The 17,662-nt window shown below is 35.0% G+C and overlaps 2 protein-coding genes across 7 annotated transcripts in view; one reads left to right on the forward strand and one right to left on the reverse strand.

The window, feature by feature from the left end:
* Window positions 1-17,662, forward strand: part of LOC135686882 (uncharacterized) — a 64,790-nt gene that overhangs the window by 21,667 nt on the left and 25,461 nt on the right. For 2 of the 4 annotated variants that reach the window (XR_016143818.1, XR_016143816.1), the window contains exons 3-5: window positions 6,377-6,433; window positions 8,067-8,380; window positions 16,970-17,035. The gene's annotated coding sequence lies outside the window, so the exon portion shown is untranslated. The remainder of the gene's footprint in view (window positions 1-6,376; window positions 6,434-8,066; window positions 8,381-16,969; window positions 17,036-17,662) is intronic. The other 2 variants (XR_016143817.1, XR_010516118.2) reach the window with 1 other exon arrangement.
* Window positions 1-17,662, reverse strand: part of LOC135686875 (uncharacterized) — a 31,304-nt gene that overhangs the window by 13,449 nt on the left and 193 nt on the right. Inside the window, exon 2 of one of the 3 annotated variants that reach the window (XM_065203241.2) lies at window positions 11,777-11,841. The exons of 1 other annotated variant lie outside the window; for it this stretch is intronic. The gene's annotated coding sequence lies outside the window, so the exon portion shown is untranslated. Of the gene's footprint in view, window positions 1-1,018; window positions 8,074-11,776; window positions 11,842-17,662 lie in introns of those variants that run through there. One more of the 3 variants, XM_065203243.2, reaches the window with a different exon arrangement.

Consider the following 17,662-nt stretch of genomic DNA (forward strand, 5'->3'; position numbering starts at 1 on the left):
ATTTCCTGCTCATGAAATTTCACCATAGATTTTTGGATGATCCCAAATATGTGTTTAGACATTGGCGTACAACTTGCAACTTGCAGCATGATTAAAATATCAATGAGGTATTTTGCTGATGTTGTAGATTTATCAACTGCTTGAAATTTGAAATATTGTATGTAATACACCTAATGTGAAAAAGACTAGATCTGCAAAGGCAAATCATGAATGAGAAAGAATAAGAAAAATTGAAAGAAGTAGAAGAAAAGGAAGAAAGAGAAGAAGAGGAAGAAGTAGGAGAAGAAAAGGAAGCAGTAGAAGAAGAAGAAAAAGTAGAAAAAAAAGAAGAAGGAGAAGAAGGGAAGAAGTAGAAGAAGAAAAGGAAGAAGGAGAAGAAGAGGAAGAAGTAGAAGGAAAGGAAAAAGAGGAAGACTAAGATGAGGAAGAAGAAAAGAAGTGAAAGAAGTAGAAGAAAAGGCAATAGAAGAAGAATAAAGTGGAAAAACAAAAGAAGAAAATGTGTTAACATTTAAAATGGTGAATTCTTATCCTACCTTCGTTAATTTTCTAAAGCAATAAATTTAAAGGGAAGCTGGTATTTGCTATAAGTCATAATTTTGCTTAATGTCCCGACGCCTTTCGCTGGTCATTCAAATTTTTCATTGGTTGGACCACACAACAGATCCATTGTTACGTATCCAATCGGCATCGTAAGGCTAATTACCAATGTTTCCTAAATCATAAACGCGCTGCAGAGCCTATTGTTAACTCTGAATGGTTAACTGACGGGGCATACTTCTTTTTGCTTCGTTAGTTGTAGCAATACTTTTGAAATATTGTCCTGAAATTTATCTTATTTAATTAAAAATAACTTGATTTGAAAAGAATATTAAAAATAGGTAAGAAATGAAAATAACGCAAGCAGTCGTGTCGAATGGCTGATTTTCTACTACCAGTGGAGTAATCCAGTACAGGACACGTATAAACGACACTACACCTTTTATTGATTAAGTCAATGTTATGAATTCCTACTTACTTTATTTTCTTCTTTAATTATTCTGTACAAAGCGAAGTGTTCTTTCAAGCCAGCTTACTATGTTTCTGCTGCCTTTAAAATTTGCTCTTTGTATCATTCCTTATCCACGCAACTTCTCCAGAAACAAATGGAGCCTATTCGAGAGGCAAGGTTGTCATAGAAAGTATGAGGATGCACCGCTCAGAATATTACTTGGCAACACTCTTTCAAGTTAATCAGCTCATGGCGTTGCGTTTTGTCCTATTGCGTGTTCCATCTTGTTAGATGAAACACAGTGCTCTAAATCCGACCATAGGTAAAATTAACTCTAGGAAACCATGGAAAATCTTATCTCTCTTATAATTTATTATTCTCTTTTTGTGGCAGTTCCCGTTATCTCTTCTGAATGTGTAATATTGTCTTGTAGCCTTATTTCTTGTGCGTTTTGGGTTCCACTATTCTGTTATCGTGTTGCTGGTTATCTCTTTTAAGATATTCCCTAAAATCAATACTCCCCGAAACTTAGTACCTGAGCGTTCAGCGGAGAAAATAGAAGATTACAATGTATATTCGTCATTCACGTGTTATCGTCGCTTCAATCCTAGGAATCATTTTAATAATATAAGAATTGATTATTTCCAGAGCTTATAAAAGGTTTACATGAATATGCAGTAACATAACCGTGATAAATGAATGAATTGCCGATTAAAAGCTCACTTTTAATTAGCATCGTGCGTTCAAAGGGCTTCGTTATCTCGTAGATGAAATGTACTTAGTTATGTAACTTGATCTACATGTTTCTGATGTTGCAAATCAAATAAACAGCTGTTTTGCGAACCATCTGGCAAACTGATCTTCGAAGCAATATCCTTTGTTTACTCTGGCACAAAGCGGCTAGTGATCTGTCGTTAAAAATTGTTGTTTTGAAGATTGAGAGAATGGTTGGATATAAAGTTGGCTAGAAGGTTGGCTAAAATGTTGGCTAAAAGGACTACATTAATTTTTTAGGGAAATTTGCTATAAGAAACAAGTAATGGAAATTCCGACAAAAATAAGAAACTTAAGAGCCTTCATCAAGCACAATTATGAAACAATTGCATTTTGAATTTGCGGCTGTATTGAAACTAGGTTGAAGACACTGTTGACGTTTGTCATTGCCATTGAACAAATTTTGTTAAGGCACAAAGAAATTTTCACTTTGCAGAAAGTCTGGTTGCCACGATGGTTGATTTGAACCATAAGCTAATCCTTCTAAATTAACGGGAACTTCTTTTAGCTGTCACTAAGCCTGGTTGCACTGTTACAAAAGACTTAAGTACCTTGTGAAACTGCGATTAAAATTGATTTGAAGAAGGCTATGGAAAATCTAAATTACCTAAGAATTGGGTCGTTATTGTTCTGAAATATCTTTTGGTTTCGATAGCTTTCCTCACTCTCTTCGATATCGCGGTCATGTTTTCTAGGCTCTGGGTATGAGCCAAGCTTTTGTTTCTGATAAAAGTACACGCTTTAGTTTCAGGTTTCTTAGGCCATTTTAAATGCAGGTGTGAAAAATCTTCAGTGCGAGTGAACTTAATGTAAATCTATCTAACATCATATCATCAAATACAATGTTCACGTAAAGTTGCTTGCTTCTTTAATCTTTTTCAAATTCTCAAGCTTTTTGGACCTCTTACTTGGCTTTAAGATCGACAAACAAGACTAAGTTCAAACTTCGTCACTCTGTCTGTATTTCAAATGATAATCTTTTGACAAGTCAGAGCTCATAAAATCTCAGGGATTTGATTGCATTTACGTAAAACTGTCCAGGTAAATTAAGAGTAAACCCCAATTAAGGATGCAACTTGAAAACGTCATGAAGTGAACGTGATTATTATCAATTTTACGATTATTCTTGTTCTAAAGGTAGGAAGGACACTGATAAGCTTTGCTTACCGAGCAGTGTCCTGGTCCTTTCTCTTAATATGACCATACCTTGTGATTCCTACGTCTTGAACCACAGAGAGCTGGCGACTCCCCTCACTCTTGGTGAATATTCGACCATGTCAGGGTCTCAAGCCTCAGACCCATGGATCTGTACTTTTCGACCCCAATCACTGAGCCATCCTCTCACCTTTGAAATGATAAGGTCGTAAATTGCTCGGATAAAGCGTCAATCATATTTTTTGAGAACCAACACTCTGTCTTCCCATAATGAATCAATCTTGTTTAATCGCATACGAAAAAGTGTTCAGTTTAATCAACATATACGTCATACCACGTCCTTCATCACTTCATCAGCGTGTTATCGCAATCATCACCTTTGGTTCTATTAACAGATTCTAACAATCAATTAATCATTACCGTCAACCGTCGTTTAAACGGCTTCAATCATCTGCTAATGGAATCAAGAATCATGAAGGCCCTAGCTATCTCCTTCCATCGCTGTAATCTATTTACAAATCGCCTTTACGGTTTTCATTAGCAGAAAAAAATTGATTCAATCATGATTTTTTTACATTATGACATTCTTTTATTTAGAACATCTTCAGTTCTCTGTTGGATCGATCCTTTGATGCAAATAGTGTAAACATTCTGAAAACTTATCTATTTTTGTGAAGCTTAACAAAAGAGAAATACCCTTCTCCGATTTTATATATTCCAGTAATAGATTCCAGCACAATCGAAAATTTTGCTAGAAATAGCAAAAGCTGTCTTAATATCCTTACCAAAACCATTCATACGCAATGTTTCTAAAGTACGTAAGTTCGAAATCACTGCACCACAAAAGCGTAAAAGTTTTAGCAACTATCTGAATAAATTACGCCTGTTTAAGCCTAGAAATAGGATTTCCAAAAGCATACTTCCATGATTTTCATGAAAAATTTAATTACACATCATTCAATACTGTTGTGGTTCCAACATCTTTTGGATTTACGAAAGTGTCTGTGGGCGAGTTGTGCTTTAATTCAAGATTGTTAAATCCCTTCACCTCGTTCTAGCTCGCTTTTTCCTGACCAATATTTCTATAAATGTTTGATACGGCTTGTTCCAGAAGTAGAACACCCTTAGGCTATCACACACAAACCGTGCTTTGCTGTGTAGATGTCACGAGATAGAATTTATCAGCAAAAAGGCAGCCTTTGATTCGATTCGGTATCGAGAATACCAAGGAAGAAAAACGACAAATGATCAGATTATCTACAGTGCTAGAGTCACTTGAAGTTAGAAAGTCGTTTGAAATTGGAACTTGCATAACTGTTAAGGCTATTCTAATAAAATCTAATTTTTGCAACGTAAATTTAATTTTAAAGAACGTTCTGCTGGTTGGCAGTTCTTACTGTTTATCGTGGCTGAATCAAGTTCACGACAATAGTAATTTCATGCCTTTTTTAAGTGCCAACAGAGTTAAAAGCGTCTCTTTATCTTTCAATTTTAAGAGGGTTTAAAGCATCTATTTGAAACGTCACTGTGTCTCAAGACTCTTTGGGGAGCACATTGGTGTTAACTGTATTCTACTATTAAAATATGATAACTCTTTTTATTGCAATAATTTTTGACGTGTGATAAATGTTATAGGGTATCGCAATTAGTGGCATGGAGGCAATGCTTACGAGAATACGAATCAGACTATGCTCCAGATTTTTCCATACTTGGTTCTTACGTAGTTAAATGATCAGGTATTATCGGTGAAGCTATAAATTTGAATTTCATTTTTTAAAATCTTTTACTTATAGAGTTATGTACTCCTAGTAAAACGCTTGTGAATATTACTTGTTTCAATCAATATTCAATCAAGTCTGATCAGTTATCAGACATTGATTAGTGATCAAGTGGTCTTTGATTTCTCTGAAAAGTCATGAAAAGGGATGAGCTTTCAAGCAACTTTTAATCATGTCATGACATGTGGAAGAGAGTTATAAAAGTGTTCGAAGAAGACTCGATTTGAAAAATCCTGTAAATTTTGAAAAAACACAGACTTGGAAAAATGTCACTGCAATTCAGAGAGAAATGTTTAAAAAGTGTTCGAGACTTTCCAGGAGACGATGTTCTATCGGGACAACAAAATTTGTAGCTCAATTTAAGAAAATCTAAATCAATTGTAAACGAGAACAGTACGCCCGGTAAAAAATGAACAAGATAAAGGGTATATGTTTCATCTTCTAAGAAAATATTTAAGAAAAAACAACATTTGTAAAAAGAATACATAAGTTTTTTGTTCGCTTCAGAAGCGTACCGAGAGAAAACTTACCCCACACAGTTAGTCATCAATCAACAAGAACATCAAGGTCAGAGATGTTCAACAGAAAGAGATGGCAAGGGTATCTAATGGATCCAAAATAAAAACTGCCGCACAACACCAAAGCGTGTAACTTTGAGAATGCAAAGTTGGTGAATAGATGAACCCATCTCATAGTAGCATTTACTAGCTTGGTTTAGTACGATATACACATATCAATAGAATGTATAGAAGGCATTGCAGAAAATATTCAAGAATCCAAGTCTAAAGAAACAGACTTAACCCGGGCAATCACGACTTAATAATTGCTAGAGGTTTGATAAGGGTTGTGAGATAATTGAAACTGAAACACCTAAAATACCACGTAGTGTGAATACCCTGTAGGTGAAGCAATTGGACATACTCATCTTCGGTAAAGTTTCGTTATTCTTAGGACCCTTTTACTTTTCTAAGTTACGGCTGTGACAAATAGGCTAGATTACCAATATTTCAAAGGTATTTATATCAAAACTAATCGTTAAAGGTTTGCAAGAAATCGTTTACCTTGCAAATATTTCGACTTTTACTTTTCCCTTCAGCAGGAATTGAGCAGCAAAGGATGTTGTACTACATCTTTATTTCTGATATCGCCAAAGAATTTATCTAATTTTATCCCAAATATATTCATCTAATTTTATCTCTTACCCTTATCTTCAAGATAATACTTAAATGCATAGATTTATGCAAAAAACTAAACTCAGGAAGAGAAAACCTGACTGTGTCAAGCAAGGAACACAAACTATGGCGCTCCAAACTAGTGATGCACGAAACTGTTTGGAAGTTGTTTATCGTGTTCTTACCGCTAATTCCGTTACAAGAAAATCAACTGTTTAGGTTATGTGAAGCTGGCTTTAAGCGATCTAAAGCTATTGTGTAAATCGAAAATTTTAGCTTGAAAAACTTACCAATGACAAAAACATATACTTGCAGAAGCCTCTTTTTGTCTGAGGATAGTCGTTACAGCATCTACCTTGACAGATGGCCGAGCATAAGTGATCAGCTTAAATATCGTTATGCTGATTGCAAGATAGACAGACACCCTACATCCCACACTTGCTGCGAGAACAAAATCTTTTTGAAATTTCTACAGTTGGATACCTATAATGCTGTCACCTTTTCAGGTCATATTAGTGGTGGAAAGCTTGTGTAGGAGTTTCTTACAGCAAACTCAAAGAAATGTGAGTAATTACTATCTTCTTTTTATTTGTTTCTGTTTCTGTTAGTATCTTCTTATATTTCTTTACAATATTCTAGATCTTTTTATCTTCTATTTATGTTTATTTATACCATTCGGAACGGTATCTGTTACATTTTTCATTTTATCCATTCTTGTTACAGCCCTAGACACTCTTTAGTTTCTGAAATGTAGCTCGGATTTTGGGTAAGTCTTGTGACTCTATCACAACAGTGCGTGTAGTTCTATTCAATCCAACTAAACATAGTTTGATAATTAGTTAGGGATCGATTTTACATTGGTAAATATGATATGTCTGTGCGAGAATATCACAAATGGTAGATACAAAACCTCATGCAATGAAGGATCCAATCTTTTTTGTCAATTCCAAAAGGCTGGTCATAAGACAAGCGGCTATTGGCAATTCATGGCCTTTGGACTGAATATAAAATAATCTAGTGGGTTGAAAGCCTGAATAATCCTTACGATTACAGGGACTGAACCATCTTTCAAAACTGCTTCACAATGGGTTTTGGAAATAGTAAAGCCAAAGAAAGTCAGCAAGTGGGAGGCCATTTCTTAAATACAGTAGTTACATTGTCGAATGCGGACACCTGCCTCAGTTTCAAAAATATGCAGGCTCTTCGATGTCGGAGCCATGTCCAGCTTCCACCCACAAGTCAATGATCTATAATTTTAAAACCTGCTTCTTAAGTCGTAAATGAGCCTAGTTGGAGTGTGGCATTTGAATTTATTGCAGTCTTAAATCGTCCAACCGTTCTTAGACATTGCATGAAAATCTGTATTCCATTTTTGATGAGAGTAATTATCCAAAAATTACCAGAAGAGAACAAACAAATGTGATGTTTGAAAGGCCATTAGAACATATCATTTTAGTCAGCACGAAAGAAATTAATGTGGAAGATGTGAAATAATGGTATGCTAATAAAGTCAGAGCCAGATTGAGATTGTTGAGATAATGATGGCACACCATTTTTTGTCGCAGCATGTATGCCTGTAGCAGGAAAAATTAAAAGAAAACTGCTCACAAGGTGCTATTTGAATGTCTGCCTCAGAATCTGCAATAGCATTTTTCAAATTTTGAAAGAACAATGTTTATATTTAGCCGTAGTGATGATATTCAATGTCTCCTTAATTTTGGCTTTAAATCTTTATCCACTTTTTATGACGTCATTTCAAACGTCATTTTCAGAAACACCTTTGTGGTTGACAACCTCTTTGTTATATTTTTCTACAGTATCACTAATATTTGTATCTTAAGAGATGAATGCATGTACCTCATCCGCTGATTCTATTTCAAGCACAATTATTGGTATTTTAAAGGGAAATAAAGAGAAAATGCCTGAGATCTACGTGTTTGGAAAAGCTAATAACTTTTGCCTGCATTTTTCACACTGTTTTTGTATATTAGAACCAGGGAATCTCAGGAGGCTCAGGGTGGCTATTCTTAATTACTCTAACACTTTGAGGTTTGATTTTCCCCAATTTTTTACAAATCTTTAGTGTGCAAGTTGAAAGGATTGGACACGAGACACTATTTTACCACAGAAAAACATTGGATGTTACCCTGTCACGAAGGATATATTCTAAGCATCAATGTTTTTACATTCTTGCAGTTCAGTGGCGGAAATTCATTTTTGATTTTGCAAGCAAATTTGCCGACAAATGACATAAATTACCGACAAAACCGAAAATTTGGCACTTGCTTCCCACACCTCCACAATTTCTACCATTGTTGCATTTTATAGTACCCAGCCCGCAGCTGGAGGAGAAACGTTTACCTATTTGTAAGCTGAACCTACTAGATTATTGCAATCGAGTGCACTGAGGATGTTTATGTTGTTGGCTGCTTTACGCTACATGTTACTGTATAATTCAGCCCTTCAACGGAAGAAATGCCTTTTGATATTTATTTCAATTCCATTTGAGGGTATGTCTATTTATATATATATCTAAGTATATAGGGAGATGAAGGTCTAAATGAATGTACACTTCTGTGAAAAAGATGTTGTAGCGTTAATAGTGGACCTGACTAAGCTTTATCATAAATAGCTTAAACGTTAAATCCAGATAAATAAAAAACGACCTTTTTGTATTCTTAAAAAGCACAGTACTTCTTATCTTATTTATAATTAGAGAATTATGCTTGATCACCAACTTGGACTTAAATTATGCTTTCCTTATGTAGCTGCTTCTTATTGAGACTGTTTATATAAACATGCAAAGAAGCATTATGTATTTGCATTATGTTACAGCTTGTGTATTGGCATAGAAATAAAGGTCTATTCACAGCTCTGGTCTATTCTTATGTAGCTCGACCTTCGTTCAATTCCTTGAATAAAATCTTTACTGAATACTTCATATGGTTATATTATGGCAAATTGTAGTGTCCCAATAGGGGCAGTTGTGTGCAGTGGTGTGTAGTGGTGACATGTTGCAGTGGTGCGATGGCTAGGCGTGTTTAAAACTTTTGTCAGAATCACTAGGAAACATTAATCTTTTGAACCTCTTTTCTCCTCTTGAATCCCCCCTCCCCTTGAAAAAATTAGCATCTACTGCACCCTTGCATACTACACGTAGTTAAAGATGGCAGGGGGCCACAGCTCTCTTTTTTTAAGGACTTCATAAGACCAAATGGCAATTTTTTTGCTATACGTGCCATTTGAAATTGGTAAAAGCAAGGAAAACAAATCATTCAAACTTGTAAGTCATCAATATCGTATAAATTAGTGCAACCAAGGTTTTGATTTCATTTCCTTGCATCTTAATATTCATCTATACATTCTTTTTACGATGTAACAACTTTTGTGGATAGTGTTTACAGCTTATTTTAAAAGAGCACAAAACTTTATAAGAAATGGTGTTTGAAGATTGCAACATGAACAGCTTTTTCAAATGAAAAAAGACTAATATTTTAGGTCCTATATATTTTCAGTTCTCCGAAAAAAAGCTCTTTTGATTAAGGATTGTATTAAACAACAAAAAGTCTCGATCTTGTTTAGATATGATGACCTCTCGGTGGAAATATAAATCCGTGAACGAATCTCAAATTCCTGCAAGTTATTTTAACTGAAAGTTTTATTTGCAATGTCAAACTTCTATGTTTCTATTTGATTTTTCTGCACATTTTTTAGTATTGGTTAGAAAGTGCTTTTTCAAGATCAAATCCTTAACATATAAAAAATTTGCGCGTGTGTGATCACGTGTTTGATCGAATGGTTCATCTTCAATATCTGGGATTGTTATTTGAGTTCCAGACTGACCCAACCTTTAAGTTGCTTTTTGTTTATTCTCTATTATTGTTTTATAAGTTAAAAACCAGCTTCTCTTCAACCAATTCTTAAGGCGATCTAAATCTAGGAAAATATGAAATGTAGTCGGACGAGTGAGAAATATTGGTGATGTCTGCATCAAAGCTAAATTCATTGAATTTCAATAGGGGGATAGGGAGTTTTTGCACACATGTTAAAAAATAATGGTCCAGGACAAGGGCCTTGAGGTAGCCCTTTTATCAATAACAATCTGGAAATGTGACACTGATATTTGCAAGATGTCTTGCCGCCATTCAGCTAAGATTGAAACTTACTCAGTTCTTACAACATTTTTTATTTGTTTTAAAACAATATACCTTGTGTTGTCAGGATTGAGTACTTTTTTCTCAACATTTCATTGCCTCTTTCCTTGACCGCTAACTATTTTAATTTCTAAGTAAAAGGTTTTTAAAATTGAAATATTTTTCTTTGCTATAACACCAGAGAAGTTGAAGACAGCTAGGAAATAACCTGGTCACCGTTCTATGCTACCACGTGCACGCCGATTCAGATTCGGATTGTAAAAAATGATTTTTTTTACAATATCAACAGATTTTAAGGGGTAATAAGTGCAATTTATCAGAAATGAGTAATTCATCTTCATTATCAGTGTTAAGAGGCACCATTTTCCATTTCCTAGTTCCACTTGTTTAAATATTACTTTCAAATATTAAATATTACACAATGTCAACCATTTACATCACTGCTCCTTTCCCGATTGAAATGTAAACGCCCTGTCGTGGCTTTAAAAATAAGGGTGTTAATACGAGTGTCATACGTGAACATATCAAATGAATATATGGTTGCTTTTTACTGCAGTGTGACCCCCGTTTTAAAGAGCTCTTTAAATACTTGGTTTTTTATTCACCATCTCGTTATGACCTCAACTTCAGATACATAAAGGATAGCTTCTTCACCGCTTGTTCAAGTCATTAGTCATTTTAGCTTTAGAATCTTTGCTTGTAAACATAAAGTGAGATGTTTCTTCACACTTGCATCGTTCCGTGGTTATAATACGATGGTTAGATTGAGTAATTTGGTTAGGTGATTACAAATTCATACAAATTTATAACTAACACAGCCCGTAGGAAATGTCTTGGTGTTGTTTTGGGCATCATAAATTATTCTGCTTTTCTAAATAGCGTATGCAAAATTATCAAACACCTTCAAACTGCCTGTAACATGAATATTAAACTCTATTCTGTGTTAAAACTGTAACTTTCTGGGTTGATTTTCAGAAAATTAATCTTTGCTATCAGAGGTAAATATTATATTTCCTTTACGATATTTCTTGGTTATCTTACACTTTGGTATGATAAAGGAAATAAATATGCTAGTAACTGATAAGAATTGATTTGAAATCGAATCCCTCATGCTTTGCCTTCAAGCAGTCTCATCCATAACAGATGATTATAAGTGGCTCATTAACATTACATGGCCAGTCTTGTTTGTCAAAATCAGCTGGATTTGCAAATGGTAAAGTAAAAGTACTATTTTGATATAATTATGAAAATAAAAAGGTACGACCATAAGCTGTAGAGTTATCGTTTTGTGCAACCCTTGACTCTATGTCAACGTATCGGCCTTCAGATTTTTGTTGAGAAACCAACTGATAAAATTTTCACTGACTTCTTTTGAGTTGAAATGTGTCTTGTTTTGCTGATAAGTGTCAATGTCTCTAGCGCTGCTTTGAATGTTATCTGATGGACTTGCTATGAACGCCATAGTTGTGTCTGTCAGCAGAAGGATATGTTGAAAACAAGGCTGAAGACCTAAATTAGTTTGGCTTCGCAGTTTTCACCCAACTTAACTAAAGTAGTTGCTCATTCACACCAACTAATTTTCCATTTATTAAAACAACCTTGCTCTTTCGCTTTTACTGACTTCATTTGTTACCAAATTATAATTTTATACTGTCTGGCTAGTACCAATTCAAGCACGAAGTTATTACTGGTACATGCTTGTGTCTAGCTGCAATAATCGAATTTAGCAGTGTAATAAATTAAATTTCTTACCGTCTTTATAGGCTTTTTAATTGGCAAGATCCTCTCTCAAATTTGCCCCAAACTCTTGAAGATGGCTGTAGGCAAAAATTTTCAAAAAGTCATTCCTTGCTCGATTCAGAGTCCAGCTCCGAACCTTCGCCTGCCAATTAACATACAAGCTGATTCTTATGATTTATTCATGTAAAAATCATTGCTAAAGCAGCGAGGACCTTAATTCTTGCGTTCAACGACTTAGCAATGCACAAAAGTTTGTTATAACGACATTTACATGTTGGCGATGCTTTTCTATCCCATGAAGATCTTCACCAACGTTGCCGTTCACTCAATTCAACTAAAAAAGTTTAAAAACCTAAACTTGATCTTCGAAGCTCACTTTATGTTTTTTTGTTTTATATGTGGTTTAGAGAACTTAGAGTCCAGCAGCTATGGACGACCTGTTCTTTTGCTTGCATTTTTAATGAAAGCTAAATCTTCACTATTGTTTGTGAACTGAAACACCCTATTGTGGCTGTAAGGGATTGGAATAGTTGTGACGCTTCCAATATTCCGCCATCTGCCGACCATTCAAAATTTTGCTTTCAACTGAGATGCAACTCCTTAAATTTTTATAGTTCATAACCGAAGTAGCCTGTCCTTATTCATAACCAAATTCATAATTGAATAAGAATCGTGTTTCTGTAGTAAACAGCCTGGCTGTGTTTTGGCAACTACTGTGCAAGAAATATCTTATTTTGCATAAGATAGCAATGAAGTGAAAGTTTAAATCAGAAAACCTCACTGCCTCCATGGCTAGGGCCTTAGTGACCGGGGTCAGGCAGGGCCTAGCCACGTGGCCATCACGCTTCAAATGGTCCGTATGTGACCTAACATATCCACGATATGGCACACCTGCATTTCTTGTTCCTGCCAGTAATTGCGGATTAGAATTAATTTGGATTTGAAATCAAATTTATCGCTAGATAAAGTAACGTACTCGATAGAAACATAAATCAATTAGTAACCATTTTGAGTTGGTCAGCTGTTGCCCATGTTTGTTTTTGATTCGATAAGGCTCTTGTCATCTATAATTTAAGATCAAAACCTGTCGTGTGGAGGTAAATATTCTTCAAAATCTGATCTCTTTGAAGGGGGGTATTCCAGCCTTATCTAAAGTAGATTTCTACGACAGTTTTCCGGTCATATTTTTTGTAACAAATAGGAACAAAGGGGACTTTGATGACTGTCTAAAAATGTTTTTTGGTTTCATTATGGAACCGTTCTCAGATCTACTACCGTTTTGATTAAAAACTATGCTGCAGTAATCGAGCTACATACAAGGCTAAATTCCGCTATAAATCAACTTTTTGTGTCATATTATATGTCATCGTACACAGATTCCATCCCTCGTCCCGGTCCAGGGTTTGGCAGGTGACATGCAACATTGTTGTGAGGGCAACCATATGTAAATCATTTGATAATCTGATGGCCTAGTTCAAGGTAAATAAGAAAATCTGTGTAAGGGTTAACTTCTGGTTCACGTTTTTGATAACTCGTAGCTTAATTGAGGGCTAAAATGCTAGGGCTTATTTTACTTTCAACAAGTCAATTTTGTGCCACCAATAAACAGGTAAATGTGACAGTAATCGGTAAGGAAAGCCAATTTTAGCATGTTGAGATTGTAGCGCTTGATGTCAATCGCAAGGTGTAAGGGGTGTTGTGGAACTAAAATTGTGGATGTTGCCGACTGCAAAAAGGTTATATTTTTCTACGATGACTTTAGAAGAGCTACCCTACTCTTAGTTACAACTCTTATATAATGCAAAAAGTAAAGCTTCCTCACAATAATAAATGCTTCTAAAGATGTTAAAATGTTTGGACCCAAAAACGTCGTTCTTCTAGTGAACGTTTTGTGTGCATAGTTTCAAGGTAATGGGCACACATCGGCAACGGACACCTAACAAAACCGACACTTCTCTATAACGGACATCTTCACAAAACGGAAACCTCTTAAACAATGTGTACCTTCCTACAACGGAAACCCCCCTAAAACGGACACTCCACCAAAACGGTAGCTACATTACAACTGGTAGTTACCTACAACAGACGCTTCTACAGAACGGACGCTTCCCTGCAACAGATACCGTCCTGCAATGGATACCACAACACAATACCAGGTCTATGCCTCACTCCCGAGATTAAATTGCTAACAGAGCAGTACATTTCAAATTTATTCATCATTGGACATTCATGATTTAAAAAATTGGATGTCTAGTTGGAGCTTTATATTAAGGAGAAAGTAAGAATAAAGATCATTGAGAACATTAAAATGGTCTTGTCAAAGATTTTTAAGCCACACAGAAACTAGAAAACTAACTAGAAAGCCACACAGAAACTATAGACGTCCTATGCAAGAACTCATCTTGAAAGTTGAGAATATCGCAAATATTTATTTATTTCGAGGATATCGTAAGATAGAGTAATGATATTAAAAGAAACTTTCAAGTATTTATATATTCGTTATTACTGACTGCAAATGCTATCAAGTAAGTGCTTTAAAGAGTTGTGTTTATCTCGTTTCTTAGAACAGTCTTATTCTATACACCAAAAGTGTGTTTATCTTTTTATATGATTTTGTCATTTTTACTTGACTGCGAGCTACGATTTGGCCTCAATTCATACAAATACAAATACCTTACAAATATCATACAAATATCATACAAATATTATACGTCTCATACAAATAAAAGCTAGCGAATTCTCATACGTCTCTTGTCTCTTGGTCATCCGTTCATCAAGCAAGAAGTTTGCGTTGTTGTTGATCTCAGAAGTAGGGTCCTTGGTTTTATTTGTTGAAGAACTACAATGTTCACGGTCATAGTTCTAATATCATTTACCTTTTCAAAATTTAAAAAAATATCGTCTCTAATGACATTGTAAATGTCCAATCAATTGCAAAGATTTTATCAGTTATTGTTGTAACTACCTAGATGCAGCCATTTTACCAGCTCATTAGCTGGTTTGTGATTTGTTGACAAGCCGGTTTCCAGTGCCTTGTCTATTCGTGTATAAATTAGCTAGGTTAAAAAACTGTTTAAGTTAAGAGGAATTTTGAAATCTGGTAATTTGTTCAATTGTAAAACATTATACCAGCTGTATTCTTCTTTCTATTTTGGTCTCAGTTTTGACTTGAGAAGAGAATAAGAGTTAGCTAAAGGTTGATAAATGTCCAAACACCTCAGTACACTCAATGGAATTGGAAAATGAAGAAAGATTGGACATAAAAAGCTTAAGTCTGTTATGTTTTTTTTCTTTTTTTCAAAGCCAATTTAAAAATATTGTACCGCCAAAACATTTTCTTGATCCCTTTGTTTTCTTGAATTCCTAAAACCACAGTACTGTGGAAGTAAAGCAGATTTTTGGAAACCGAGGGATCTGTAGCCAGTATGTCTTCTGAAAATCCATCACGCACTTTGAAAACCTTATTAAATTGCAGAATTCTTGAGAATCGTTGTAGATTTCATGTTGCATATTAAGTTATGGGAAGAAATCTTCTTCAAACAGCGATCTTCTTTTTAAATTGCCTCGGGATAAATATTATCATTCATGTCTACAAAAGTCCGTTTTTCAACTTTATGGTCTCGTTTCACATCGCAGAGCCCTATGTTAGTCAATAGTGACTAAAATAGCTTTTATCCTGCATTGCAAATATCTTCTACCAGCAGAAATTTCTCTATATTGGAACAAAATAAATAAGCTTTGCCTAATCCGTTCATTTTTTATGGTCATAAAAATTTACATAACACTTCAACAAATACAGTACTATGACGATACCACAGGGGGGCATGAATCTTCATAACAACCCTGTGGCCATTTGCAGTTGTCTCAAAGTCTGTTCCAAAAATGATACAAGGCGAAATGGCGGGCGGGTGAATATATACCAAGCGAGACGCCCAGAAGGGTATGCATGTTTATATACACTCAGCTACATTTTTAGAACAGGCTTTGATTACAGAAACTACAGAAAAGGTAAAAGAAACAAGTAAGAAACTGTCAGCAGGTAGGGAGGGTAGCGGTAATTTACCAAAATCGTTGCAATGCATTAATGTATCTCAGAGTTGCCTTGAAAATTTCTCTATTAACAGTAATTGGTAGCCTCTCATGGCCATGCAAAAAACATTAGGTAGCGTTTTATTTGTAAAGTTTGACAGGCCATGTTTATAAAACAATGCATTTTTATGTTGATGACTAATTAACTGGTACTTCTTTTGCACCATTCCTGTATTGTCAACTATGATATAATCGGCCTTTATACTGAATATATTTTTCTATAACAAAAAGAAAAGGTTGGCTGTGCATGTAGGTAAAGCTGACATAAAAAGCATAGAACTCTGAACGTTGATAATACATCAAAAATCGTATGGTTGCTTATAAAAGTTGTAAAATTCAGCTAGTGGTATCAAATCTTGGCTCGTAATAGGATACCTGTTTATAAAAGATTCCTCTTAAACCTCGTGCCCTGATTAAACTGTTGAATCTTGTTTCTGAGCACACATCAAAAACTGGCCAAACATAAATCAAATTCAAGAATCAGATAAAAACAACGCCACGTCTGCAGCTTATCTAACTGTACCTATAGCCTTCGAAATTAGGTCTGGTTCGCATGCTACTGTTTCTATAGCAAAGACACGTATGTAGCAAACGATGGTGACGTGAAAGGCTCATGTTATGAAAATAATGAATCGTATTTAGTCAAGACATCTATCGTTGATTTATAAATCGTTCAATCCAGCAAACCTAACATTTCGTAGTTTATGATGCATGTTGATCGATCGTGTTCAGTTTGTGGGAGATCTAACAAAGTGAACATTTCATTCGATATGATGCATCCCGTTGGGTAGATTAAACGTTTTTGCGGGTTAGAAATTGCTTCTGAGCTTTCTGCGTATTCAACAATTCTCTTTGACTCAACAAAACATAAAACAAGTGAAATATCGGAAAAATAATACATGTAACTAACAAGAAGAATGTTGAATTTTTTCAATGAACATTTTGAACCCGTTCAAACCTCTTTAAACAGCGCTAAACGCTTCTGAGCAAGTCTCGACAGGGAAGTCAAACGAAGTGAACTTGCATGTTTGGTGCTGTTTAATAAAATGTTCATTCTCATGTTCATAACTACATATATCAGTTATACTGTGATTTCTGCAATCTATTGTATTGCAGAGATGTGCAATCGTTCTACGGCAAGGAGATTGGTTTTACTTCCAGTAATATTCTAGCATATTGAAGGTCAGCAAAAACCATATGAATTGTTGATGTTCGCAGAATACATCAAGTCTTTTCCTTGATATTCTACAAATGCACCAAGCTGTATTTTACACCTCTCCTTTGTTGTTTATTATAATTTTGCCTTCGATTTATATTATTCCTATGTTTTCTATCTCTGTTTACTGCGTCTCCTTTTTATCCTATTTTACCAAATGTATGTATTGGATACCTTTGCAAATACGGTGTATCACGCTTTTCAAATGGAGTCGTTTCCTCGCAACATGGTTAGCGTTACATTAGTTCCATAAATGGATGGTGCTAAGCTAATTTTCTTTAATTTGTTGATTCTAATTTAGTTGAATCGATTATTGATGAAACTAACTTTCTTTATATCATCGCTATCCAAATGACTACCACTTCACTAATTAAATAAGATAGACTACATGGTATGAACCTTGCTAGACAACCATGCCTCGCCCTAAAAAGTTGACAAACTACTATCAATGTCAGTTTGTTTCTCCCAGAAACTTTACACCAAAAGGGTGGATACAAATTATTGGCTGAAAGATTTTCACCCGATGAGCAAATAACGACTTTTTTGACATGGTTCATAATCTTAACATACGTTTTCAGATATTCTGCAGTATG

Source organism: Rhopilema esculentum, chromosome 6, assembly GCF_057945365.1.
Source record: "Rhopilema esculentum isolate cy_ngs chromosome 6, ASM5794536v1, whole genome shotgun sequence".
Lineage (NCBI taxonomy): Eukaryota > Metazoa > Cnidaria > Scyphozoa > Rhizostomeae > Rhizostomatidae > Rhopilema > Rhopilema esculentum.